Genomic DNA, 13100 nt, shown 5'->3' on the forward strand with positions numbered 1-13100 from the left:
AGTAAGGATAAGAATTATAGTAGGGCCACCTAGGTGGCTCAGTCAGTTGAATGTCCGACTTTGGCTTGGGTCACAATCTCACAGTTCATGGGTTGAGCCCCACATCGGGTTCACTGCTGTCAGTGCAGAGCCTGCCTCAGATCCTCTGTCACCCTCTCTCTGTCCTTCCCCCACTTGTGCTCTCCCAAAAATAAATAAATATTTAAAAAAAAGAATTACAGTGGGCTTCTCATGAGAAACCATGTAATAAGTGTTCTGAGAATCAATTTCCAATGTATGGGTGGGGCATCTCCCCACACCAAAAAGCAATTCTCAGACACCAACAGGGTGTCCAAGAATTCAACTCCATTCTGACACTCTCTATCCTGAATTACCATCAGATTCCACAGATTAAGGGCTCAGTCTTACAAGATTGTCACCCTCCCCCTCACTTACTGTAGATGCCAAATGCAAGTCTAGGTTATCACCCAGGATTCTACCTGACCGACTGCAGATTGGAGAGTGCCACAAAAGCTACTCGTTAGTTTCTATTAATTTCTGAGAGGGGTTCATGGGACTCCAAGAAACTTCCTAGGTTGCCAGTTTATTATGAAAGGATAGAACTCGGGAATAGCCAGCTGAAAGATATGTGTATACAGGGCAAGGAAGGTATGTGGGGGAGGGCAGGGAAGCCCAGCTTGGAGCCACACTCCATGCCCTCTCCAGCTGCACCACTCTCCCCAAATCTCCACAAGTTCACCAGTGAATTCCATCCTTTCAGAGGTTTTACAGAGGCTTCATTACCTAAGCGTGGTGCATTAAATCATTGGCCATTGGTGATTTAATTTAATCTGTTCCCTCCCCTGACATCGAGGTAGAACTGGAAGTTTTGACCTTCCAATCACATGGTTGGCTCCCCTGGCAAACAGCACCCATCCTTAGGTGCTGGTCCAAAAGTCACCTCATTAGTATAACAAAAGACACCTTTGTGGTTTCTACCACTTAGGACATTCCAAGGGTTTTAGGAGCTCTGTGCCAGAGAGGATGAAGACCAAAAGCATATTACTTATTATGTAAGCAGGTCAAGAGTAGAGTGAAATCACTGAAGAGTTGATTTAAAAAAAAAACACCTGCCAACCTAGAATTCTATATCCAGTGAAGTTACCCTTTAAAAGGGAAGGAAGGGGGTGCCTGGGTGTCTCACTCGGTTAAGCCTCCGGCTTCGGCTCAGGTCAGATCTCATGTTTGTGGGTTCGAGCCCCGCGTCAGGCTCTGTGCTGACAGCTTAGAGCCTGGACCCTGCTTCCAGTTCTCTGTCTCCTTCTCTCTCTGCCCTTCCCCCTCTCATGCTCTGTCTCTCTCTGTATTAAAAATAAATAAAACATTAAAAAAATAAAAAAAAGTAAAAGTGAAGGAAGAAGATGGGGGTGAGAATAACTTGCAGAATTTAAGAAATAGAACACATTCTTTGTACTTGCTTAACATTATAGCAACAAGATATTTGGAAATCCTTAAACAACTTTTAGCAATGATCAGAAATGATCTTGACTTCATTTATTCTGATTTTGATGATATATACACCAACAAAGAATGTTGCATGAAAAATATATACATTGACCCTCATGTGAATTCCCATTATTGTGAATATGTAATAATTCTGTTTATGTTTTTTCTTTCTTTCTTTTTTTAAATGTACTGTCTTAATCATTTATTTTATTATTTTTTTTACATTTATTTATTATTGGGAGACCAGAGAGAAACAGAGCATGAATGGGGGGCGGGCAGTGAGAGAGGGAGACACAGAATCTGAAGACAGGCTCCAGGCTCTGAGCTATCAGCATGGAGCCCGACGCGGGGCTCGAACCCACAAACTGTGAGATCATGACCTGAGCCTAAGTTGGATGCTCAACTAACTGAGCCACCCAGGCGTCACTGTTTATGTTTTTTCAAGCTTATTCATAATTTTTTTATTCATTTATTTTTTTGAGAGAGAGAGAGAGAGAGAGAGAGAGAGAGTATGAGTGAGTGGGTAAGTGTGAGCGAGTGGGGGTAGGGCAGAGGAAGACAGAGGGGGAGAGAATCATAAGCAGACTCCAGACCCAGTGTAGAGCTTGCAGGGCTTGATCTCAGAGCCCTGAGATCATGACCTGAACCAAAATCAAGAGTTGGATGCTTAACTGACTGGGGCACCCAGGCACCCCCATAATTTTTAAAAAATTTTTCTCAGCATTTGTACAAATTTTGAAATACTGATATAACAAAAATATTATGCCAACACTGAAATGTTTTCATTTATTTCCAATGCTATATAGGTCTTGTCCATTTATTTATTTACCTATCTTAAAATTTTAATTTTATTTTAGAGAGAGAGAGAAAGAGCAAGTGGGCACATGAGCAGGGCAGAGGGAGAGAGAGAGAGAGAGAGAGAGAGAGAGAGAGAGAGAGAGAGAGAGAGAGAATCCAAAGCAGGCTCCATGCTTAATGTGGAGCCCAATGTGGGGCTTGATCCAATGACCCTGAGATCATGACCTGGGTTGAAATCAAGACTTGGATGCTCAACTGACTGAGTCACCCAGGTGCCACTTGTCTGTATATCTAATATGAAAATATTGAGGTCAGCTTAATGAGTGTTAATTTTTTCAGCATTTTAAATAATTAGCATTTTTGAGAGATTATTCTCCTGTAGGAAATTAAATGCTATTTACTATGCATTCACATTTTTTAAACGTAAGCTCAACACCCAGTATGGGGCTTGAACTCAAGACCCTAAGATCAAGAGTTGCATGCTCTAGGGGCACTTGGGTGGCTCAGTCTGTTGAGCGTCCGACTTCAGCTCAGGTCACCGCTTATGGGTTCAAGCCCCACATCGGGCTCTGTGCAGACAGTCCAGAGCCAGAGCCTGGAGCCTACTTCAGAATCTCTCTCTTTCTCTGCTCCTCCCCTGTTTATACTCTGTCTCTATCTTTCTCTCAAAACTAAATAAACATGAAAAAAAAAAGAGTTGCATGCTCTAATGACTGTGCCACCCAGGTGCCTCTATATCTTTTATTTTAAAATGCAGCTTTGAAATAATTTCTCATTATATAAATGGTCTCAAAAAAATAAAGCTGATGAAGCACACACACACAAAAGTGAAGGAGAAATAAAGACTTTTCTCAGACAAATGGACTGAGAGGATTCATTGCCAGCAGACCTGACCTGGAAGAAATGTTGAAAGAAGTTCTTTAGGCAGTAGGAAAATGATACAGGTCAGACACTGGGATCTACATAAAGTAAACAAGAACATCAGAGAAAGAATAAATGAAGGTAAAATAAATTTTTAATTTTTCTTTTCTTAATTAACTTAAAAGATAACTAAAGCAAAGCAGTAGCAAGGTTTGGGGTGATTACAGTGTATGGATATGTGAAATGAATAACAGCAATGCCCTAAGGGACAGGAGGGGGGAATTGAGCATGCTCAGTTCCAAGGTATGTGCACTACATCTGAAGCAGTACAATGTTATTTGGAGGTGGATCTAGAGTATTTTTTATGTATATTGTAAACCCTAGGGTATCCACTAAAAACATTTAAAAGAAAAAAGAGGTATAAATATTATGCAAAGGGAGGAGATAAAATGGAATCATAAAAAATGCTCCATTAAAACCAGACAAATGGAGAAAGAAACAAAGGACAAAGAGAAACAAAGAACAAATGCAGTAATGAGAAAACAGTTACAAGTGGCCAATGGGCACATAAAAAGATACTCAACATCATTAGTCATCAGGGAAGTACAAGTTAAAACTCCTAACGAGGTACTGATATATAACCACTAGAATAAAACTGAAATGAAAACTGGTAGTACTGCTGAATCTCTCCTACACGGCTGGTGGGAATGGAAAATAACACAGCCACTTTGGAAACCAGTTTGACAGTTTATTTTAAAGTTAAGCATATACTTACCATGTGACTCAGCAATCCCACTCCTAAGAATTTACCCAAGAGAAATGAAACATGTCCATATAAAGACCTGCACACATAATTAAAGAAATGGACAAAAGATTAGTGTTTGCCAGTTGTTAAGGATGGGCTGGGTGTGGGGGAGTGAGCAGGAAGCGAGCAGGTGTGGCCATATAAGGGCAACATTAGGGATCTTAGAGATGGAGATGTCTTGTGTCTTGACTGTATCAATGTCAATATGCTAGTTGTGAAATGGTACTGTAGTTTTGCAAAATGTTACCATTGGCAGACAATGGGTAAAGGATACATGAGCTTTTTCTGTACTGTTTCTCATAACTGCATGTGAATTTACAACTATCTCAAAATTTAGCTTAAAAATCGCAAGGCAGGGGGCACCTGCCTGGCTCAGTCAGTAGAACATGAGACTCTTGATCTCAGGGTTGTGAGCTCAAGTCCCAGGCTGGGTATAAAGCTTACTTTAAAAAAAAAAACAAACACATAAGGCAGGAAGTTTTAGAAACATACCCATTGTATTGAAGAGATATAGATATAATGTAGTAAGTCATCAAGTGTAACTAACCATTAAGTATCTATGCCACTGGAGGCAAATGAAAGATCAATCTAGACATAATCTTTGTTTTTGATCCAAGGATAACATATGAAGCCCTAGAAAGCATCAGATTTATACACACAGACATAACTTGCTAATAATGTCTGATCTAGGGGATGTGCCCCTCCCCCACTTTTAAAAAATGTTTATTTATTTTGAGAAAGAGCACACACACATGCATGTGTGTGAGCAGGGGAGGGGCAGAGAGAGAAAGACAGGGAATCCCAAGTAGGCTCTGCACTACCAGCCCAGACTCCAACATGGGGCTCAGTCCCACAAACCATGAAACCAGGGCCTGAGCTGAAATCAAGAGTCAGATGCTAAACTGAGTGAGCCACCCAGGTGCCCTTCTCTCCCACTTTTGAGCACCTTGCATTTCCAGGGTAATCTTTTTTTTTTTAATTTTAAAAAAATGTTGGGTTTAAAAAAAATTTTTTTTTAGAAAGAGACAGAGTGCTAGGGGGGGAAGGGCAGAAAGAGAGGGAGACACAGAATCCGAAGCAGTCTCTAAGCTCTGAGCTGTCAGCACAGAGCCCAACAGCGGGCTCAAACTCTTGAACCATGGAATCATGACCTGAGCCAAAGTCGGACACTTAACTGACTGAATGACCCAGGCGCCCCTCCAGGATGATCTTTTAAAGCAGATGATTGTAAAGCAAACTCTTGACTGTGCCTGAACTGTCAATGACCATTTGGGCAAGTCTGTGTCACTGGAAGAAATTATTAATTAGGTACTTAAGGACAAAGGGAAATAAAACCAAAGTTGCCATTACTGTGGAAGGAACACAGAAAGTAATATGATGAAGCAACAAGTGATGACTACTAGAACTAAAATGGTTCACCATCAGGGCACCTGGATGGCTCAGGTGATTAAGCATGGGACTCTTCATTTCAGCCTAGGTCATGATCCCAGGCTTGTGGGATTGAGTCCCATGTTGAGTTCTGCACTGAGCGTGGAGCCTGAGCTTCTCTCTGTATCTCCCTCTCCCCCTCTCCCCCACTTCTGTGCACTCTCTCTCTCTCTCTCTCTCTCTCAAATAAAATAAATAAATAAATAAAATGGTTCTTCATTCCGTAGGCCCATACCATGGAGATGCAGTCAGATTGCAGTTTCTATCCATACAGGAACTTAACAAGAGGGGTTATTTCACATTATTTCTAATAAAGCTGGTGCTGGGCTTGTGTGAGTCTTTTAGGTAACCTCGACATCATTCCATTCAAAGGAAGCCACCATGCTAAATGCCCTAAAATACTAAAGAGTAAAAAGTCTTCAGAACAGGTGGGAAATGAGCTCTGCTTCCTCATGGAAAGAGGTGTGCCCAACTGAATATTTATATCAACATTAACCATTTTTCTGAGGATTAAAAGGTTTAGCAATGCCTTCTTAAACAAGCTGTTCTCAACTGTGGCTGGACATTGGAATCCCATCTTTAGAAATTCTTATTTAATAGGCCTGAGATGCTACTGGGCATCGAAGCTTTGAAAAACTGTTCAGATGATTCTAATTACCAGCCAAGTTGCGATCCACGCTCTAAACATTAAAAAACCCCGGCCATATGTAAATTAAGAAGCCCTCAGGCTGCCATCCTTTCCTAAAATTTACTATTGACTGACAATATGATCAGTGCCCCAAATCTCAATTCTTTCTAAACTTTGCCCCAAGACCTTTAATAATCCCCAGATGAATTCTGGTTCTCTGTCGCCAAGTGTCAGTTCATGCTGCTGGTTTAGAAGGTTCTGAAGCATTAGTACAGTTACTTGTCTTTGGGGGCAGGTTTTACTCACAATGACACTGCATATTTATGCTGTGAGCCAAGGCTCAATTATCACAAAAGATCTGCCTGTTAGTCAATAATTCATGCGGACTCACTTGAGGACACTGCTCTCTAGGGGGGCGGAAAGAGGGCTGTGCAGTAGTGGGTTTCGGGGAAGCGTTCAGAGGCAGTAACGTTGATGACTAAAATTTATTCTACACAAAATGTTACTTGAACGTGGTTAATTCTCATTCCAAGTTTTCGGTTTAATTAGTGCAGTCTAGTTAATGTATTCATACAGATGCCTCTGTTTTTATTGTTTGCTAATTATTTTTCATGGCCATCTTTTAAAACTTTTTTTCTATTTTTTTATAATTATTTTTGAGAGACAGAGAGAGAAAGCATGAGCAGGGGAGGGTTAGAGAGAGAGGGAGACACAGAATCCAAAGCAGGCTCCAGGCTCTGAGCTAGCTGTCAGCACAGAGCCCAACATGGGGCTCGAACCCATGAACCGCGAGATCATGACCTGAGCCGAAGCCGGATATTAACTGACTCAGCCACCCACACGCCCCTTCATGGCCATCTTAAGAAAATAGATTTTTCTTTCTTAAAAGAAATTTAAAATTTTTTTATGTCTTTATTTTATTTTGAGAGAAGAGACAGAGAGCAAGCAGGAGAGTGGCAGAAAGAGAGGGAGACACAGAATCTGAAGCAGGCTCCAGGCTCTGAGCTGTCAGCACAGAGCTCAACATGGGGCTCAAACCCACAGACTGTGAGATTATGACCTGTGCCAAGGTCGGACACGCAATGTCCGAGCCACTCAGGTGCCCCAGAATTCTGTCTGGAATTCACCAGAGTGGCAGGGATTAGAAATTAAGTCATTCAAGGAAAAGCCTCCATACTCAGCGTTTCATACTCTCTTTCCCAGGATTAAATCTCACAGGGTCTATTGCAGGGTGCATATCTACATGGACGGTGCACATTTAAATTGCTGTTGGTTTTTCTGGAATGTCACAGTATTTATTCATTAAAAAGCAAGGGAGGAGAAAATAGAATTGAAGGTTTTCGTTAATTAATTCCTCTCAGGATTATGTCCCTCCCCAATTTGATTGATCTGAAAACCACCTTACATTATAATTGTTTTGCCTGAAAGGGTTTTTTTCTTCGTGTTGTGAGTACTGACTCAATTTCCTTAGAACATTCAGATCGTTTTCTTAGGAACAGAACTACTTTACTTAAAATCACAGGAGACACATTCTAACTAAAATAAATGCCTCTTAACTGATAGTGGGGATCATCATTTTCCAAATGCTTGAACGCTGTCAACATCTGTTTAGCATTCTTCGGTCCTAGTCCTTAAGTATGTGAAATACTAGCTAGGATATTGCTTGGTGAGTTTGGAATGAGGATAAAGCAAAGGAACAGAATGCTGTGTCAGCCAGGGATATTAGTCACAAGCAACAGAAAGAGACTTTGGCTGATTTGAGAAAAAAGGACATGGAGAAGAAAGAAAAGGGGAGATGGAGGAGAAGGGGGTTGTGAGAGAGTATCAGAGACTCACAGAATCACCAGGAAGCAAGGGGAAGGGAACCGAAGGGGATAGGCATAAAGGGACGCTCTGAAGCTGAAATCACTGGAAAAATCACACCTCTGAGCAATTTGGCGCAAGGCATCCAGGCCATTTCTGTCATTGCAGGTGGCCAAACACTGGCCTTTGCAGTGGTTCTGAAGCCACTGCTACCCAGCAGGAAGTGGGAAGCTGCGATCAATGACACGAAGAATGTCCCTGTTTTTTGTGACACTAGTTCCAAATTCAAAGTCCTTTGTGGAAGTGGCCAAGCATAAGACTGTTGATGGGGTAGCTGGTGGAGTTACTGGGAGCAAAGTATTTTCAGCTTCTAAAGTGGTAGGTGGGGGTCGCCTGGGTGACTTGGTCGGTTAGGCATCCGACTTGGGCTCAGGTCATGATCTCGTGGCTTCTGAGTTCGAGTCCTACATTGGGCTCTCTGCTGTCAGCATGGAGCCTGCTTCAAGATCTCCTGTACCCCTCTGTCTCTGGCCCTCCCCCTCTTACTCTCTCAAAAATAAATAAACATTAAAAGTTTGTTAAAACATAAACTGGTAGTTGGTTTGCCTCCCCACAAACTCAGAATGTGAGAAATTCCAGGGGCACTTGGGTAGCTCAGTCGTTTCAGCATCTGACTCTTGGTTTCAGCTCAGGTCATGATCTCATGTTCATGGATCTGAGCCCTGTGTCAGTACAGAGCTGCTTGGGATTCTGTCTGTCTGTCTGTCTGTCTCTCTGCCCCTCCCCTTTTTGCACAGGCACTCTATCTCAAAATAAATAAATACACATTAAAAAAAAACGAGGTGAGAAATTCCCCAACACATAAGATACCAGGTAGCCGAAATAATGTCGTGGTGTCATGAATTATTTTAGTAGTTATTTCTTCCCAACAACAGGAAAACAAACTTCATGCCTGTATGTGTTTGTATCTATTTAGGGACCGTATCTTAGTAGTGAGTAGTTTGCTTTTCTCCCCTGCATGTCTCTCCCTTGGGCAATGTTAGATCCATTTCGTTTTTTCTCTCTGACTGCTGATTTTCTGGGTGCCATTCATTCTTGCTTTAGAAGTGATGTGAGTTTATAATTAAGTCAAAATATTTCTCCCACCATGTGTTGATTCAATTAGTTCTGGTACCAGAATCATTGCCTTTAAACAAAGGACTTAACAAACACCATGTGGTTCCCCAGCACAGGGACACCTCTCCGGTGCAGGGTCAGCAGATGGCGTCCCAGAGAAGCGTGCTTTGCCCAGGAGTAGCAGTACTTATAATGGGCTGTGCTCCAGGACAGGGGACTGCCCCGCTGCCCCTATACCTTTTAATAAACAAGTAAGTCATGAGAGGGGCTTTGCAACTTACCTGCCTGGGAAAATGATTTGAGCTTGGGCACCACCAGCTACCTGAGCAGAGGAGTCGCACATCTACTCACATCACCTGGAATCCCTGCAGGACGTCAAGGGCCCATGCAGCGCCCCTCATTTCCTTGCCTATTTTCAGCTGGCCGACAATCCTCTCTCCGCAGCTGCAGATAAACAACATTACCTAGTTGGGCTCAGAAACTCTGCATGGCCATAACGCTGATTTTGTTAATAAACCCAAAGATAACCAGGTTCATGTCAGCAAATTCACACCGCTATTGGAACTAGAGTCCTCATTTATTGACTGTAATGAGAAATATATCTGGCAGACATGCCAGAATAGAAGCTGGTTGGCTGGTCATCTTCCCGTCTAGAAAAAAAAATCTAGTTTGTAAAAGAAAAGTTTCTTGGAGAGGAGACAAATAGCTTGGGCTGGTGTGGTGGCTTCATAGATGTTAGGGACTGAGGCTCTTACCATTCTGTTCCACCATTCCCTTGCATGGCTGTCTTGTTCACAGTTAGCTCATAATCCAAGATGGCTGTTGGAGCTTCGGCCACCATGTCTATGTTGCAGGAGGAAAGAGAGAAAAGGCAAAAGAGTTAAAAAACAAAGTGTCCCCTTCCATATGTATACAATTTCATTAAACAGCTTTCCTCTAAGTCTCCTCCAAACACTACTGCTTACATTTTGTGTGCCAGAAATGAGTTGTTTGGCTAAACCTTGCTGCAAAGGAGGCTGGGAAATATAGTCTTTCTCTCTGTCTGTCAATGTGGCCAGCTAAACATCTACAGTCCATTACAAGAAGAAGGAGGAGAATTAATGTAGCAGTAAGCAAATAGCAATTTCTTGACATACCTACCTTGTATAGTTATTAAGAAGATCGGTGTAATGGTAAAGACTATTGTAAAAATACAGTAAGCATATTTGTTGAATACCTTTCAGGTGTTGGCATCTTAATGGCACTGTACATGTATTATTTCAATTAAATTGCACAATTGCTCCTTAGGTAAGTATAAGCATTTTTGTTTTATAGAGGAAGAAATTAGGGTTTCAGTAACCAGCTGATGGTCATGTAAAAGTAGTAGTGTAGGAATCAAATCCTAAATCTGACTCTACCTGATGTTGTAATGCCTCCTGGCATAATATTGAAGAGAACAAATTGTAAGCAAAAAGAATCTATAATGCTATTTTCTGGAGAAAATATACTCCTTTTTACATAGCATTGTTATTTGATATGTAGTTGCAATTAAGTGTGCCTCTCACTTTTCTTTCCGTGGTTTTCACTTTATAAAATGTCACACATGAGTTCCACATCCTGAGTTTTCCCAATTAATTTATCTTTTTAAAAAAATGTTTATTTATTTATTTTTGAGAGAGAGAGCATGGGCAGGTACAAGTAAGGGAGAGGCAGAGAGAGAGGTAGAGAATCCCAAGCAGGCTCCATGCTGTCAGCAGAGCCCCATGTGGGGCTCAAACTCACAAACTGTGAGATCATGACCTGAGCCGAAATCAAGAGCCAGAGATGGCTAACCAACAGGGCCATCCAGGCGCCCCTATTTTATCTTTTTGATATCACATCATTAAACCTCTTCTCTGATGTGGACATTCAGGTCCCAACTTTTTGCTCATGGAAAAAGGCAGCCATAAACATTTTTGCATTTATTCTATTTCTTTTGGGTTATTTCCTATTAACTTTTTTTTTTACCTGTGGAAATGATGGTTTGAAAGACAAAAGCATGTTTATAGTACTTACTATATATTGCAATATCGCTTTCCAAAAGGTTGTACCTATTTACACTGCCACTGGCAAAAAATAAATGGTTCCTCAGCAGCAGTTTACCAAGCAGTGGATAGAGCTTCTATATATAGACGGATAAAACGAGAAATGCTGGAAAATAGTATCTCAAGTTAGTCTCAGTTTGTTTTTCTTTGTCTACAATAATAGTGATGACTTAAAAAAAACCTTTTCAATTTGAAAAACCAGTGCAAACCTGGGCCTGTGTTAGACAGGAGAGAGCAAGTCTAAGACAAACTGTGATTTTTTTTTTTGCCTGATTAGATTACAGAGGTACATTTACAATGAAGTGTATGAAACAAGTTTCAAGACATCGCGTTTGTTTAATGCGCCACTTCTGTTGTTTATGTGCCGCTTCTGAGGCACTGGAAGATGCTCTAGCAATGGTCTCGTGTTTTTGTGAAAAGTTGCAGAAGATATTTTAACTACAATCTGTTAAAGCAAGTTGGTGGTTTGTTAGTAACCTCTCTCTCTCTCTAAAAAAGTGGGGGGCTGATTTCTGATTTCTAGCGTGTGCCCATTTCCAGCGTGTAAATACCATCGCTGCTTTCAAGCTAATAGTTTAACAAGCAGATTATAAATTCCTGAATATACAACAATCAGCTCTTGAGAAGCACCACCTGTCCCTTCAATACACACCCCTTCCTGCCTAGTGGTGGTGGTAGAGTGGGCACAGTCATCGTGGGATTCCAGTATGAGAAAGTTGATTTGGTCTTGCACTGCATTTAGAGTTAGTGACATCTATTTATGTTGGTTGAAAGCGCCCTCATTATACTTAAGTTATTGACTGACTTCTGGGTGTAGGAATAGCTTCCAGGAATATTCCTACCCTGTTGTGCTGACTTCGAATTTTGACCTGAATGTGTGGGGCCAGAAGTGATAATAATATGAAAGTGTCCTATGTTTCCTGGCTCCTGGAAATTTGTATGTCATTAAAGAGAAACAAGATTTCATGCTTAGCGTTCTAACATGGCATACAGAAAATGATCAGACATGTGAAGTTGTAAGGAAAGATTTGGTTCTTATTGGTGCCTAGGCAAAATAATTCCCTTCTGTTAGGAATAAACTTGATAATATCAAACGTTCAACAATTTCTTGAAAGGGAAAGTGGATCTAAGTGTGAATTATTATGTGTTATGTATCATAACATATGGGTCATATCTTAACATGATATTAAATAATGTTATAAAGCTGAAAGAAAAATTTCTAAACAATCAGAAGTTAAGCAGCAAACATTGATCAGCCACGCTGGAGAACAGACTGAATGATCTTTATATCCTCTTCAGAAAAACTGATGTTATAAAATTGTCACATGAGGAAGAGGTCAACAAGTATGTGGGCAAAAATGCAGGAAAAAACATTACAAAGGTGTGGCAGGCATTCCTTAATACAAAAGTTATATCTATTTGGAAAAAAAGACAAAATGAGATAGGTACATGCATTACATACGTTGTACCAGACACAAAGATCTAATGCCGATATGTCTTTCATAACATTGATATTTTGTAAGAGTCTGGGTTAGTTGTCCTATGCTTGGAGTACACCTGATTTGTTTCTTCATGATTACATTCAGGTTAAACATCTTTTGCAAGAAGATTATATAGGTGATGTTCCCTTTTCCAAGTGCATCACTTCAAGAGGCATATGATTGCCCCTTACTGGAGATGCTTCTTTTGGTCATTTGGGTAAGATAGTGCTGTATCATACATACATACACACACAAGTACCTATAAATCACACAGTGACTTGTTCTCACGCTAAGACGGCAAGTTATCAGCCAAGACTCATAGCGTGCAGCAGGAAGCAGTCGCTTTCCCAAGGCTCTGGGGAACCGGTCCAACCACGCCCATTCTACTGCCCGCCCGCGTCTTTTTTCCCGGAAAATCAGCTCTCAGAACCAGAAAGATCCTACTCCATCGCGCCCAAATCTTTTCCCACCAGTATGGGTGCGCCTGCGCACCGAGTCTCCAGGCGGCTCCTTTCCAGCGCCCGACCGCCTCTTTTTCCTGCTCTCCTCGGCCTCCCCTTCACTCGCTCTTTTCCCGGAGGGGTCATAACAGGGCGCCAAATTCGCGTCCGCGGGAAGGCCGGGGGCGGGGC

The 13100-nt window shown here is 41.5% G+C and overlaps 1 long non-coding RNA gene across 3 annotated transcripts; it reads right to left on the reverse strand.

The window, feature by feature from the left end:
• Nucleotides 1-3919: 3919 nt before the first annotated feature.
• Nucleotides 3920-13052, reverse strand: LOC115283261. 3 transcript variants are annotated; one of them, XR_003904976.1, is made up of 5 exons: nucleotides 12939-13052; nucleotides 9890-9990; nucleotides 9680-9767; nucleotides 9206-9368; nucleotides 3920-3986 (listed from the first exon to the last, which is right to left on the reverse strand). It is a non-coding gene; the product is annotated as an uncharacterized LOC115283261 (long non-coding RNA). The 3 variants fall into 3 exon arrangements; XR_003904974.1 differs by lacking the exon at nucleotides 9890-9990; XR_003904975.1 differs by lacking the exons at nucleotides 3920-3986; nucleotides 9206-9368; nucleotides 9890-9990 and adding an exon at nucleotides 9483-9574.
• Nucleotides 13053-13100: the final 48 nt, after the last annotated feature.

Source organism: Suricata suricatta, chromosome X (genome assembly GCF_006229205.1).
Source record: "Suricata suricatta isolate VVHF042 chromosome X, meerkat_22Aug2017_6uvM2_HiC, whole genome shotgun sequence".
NCBI lineage: Eukaryota > Metazoa > Chordata > Mammalia > Carnivora > Herpestidae > Suricata > Suricata suricatta.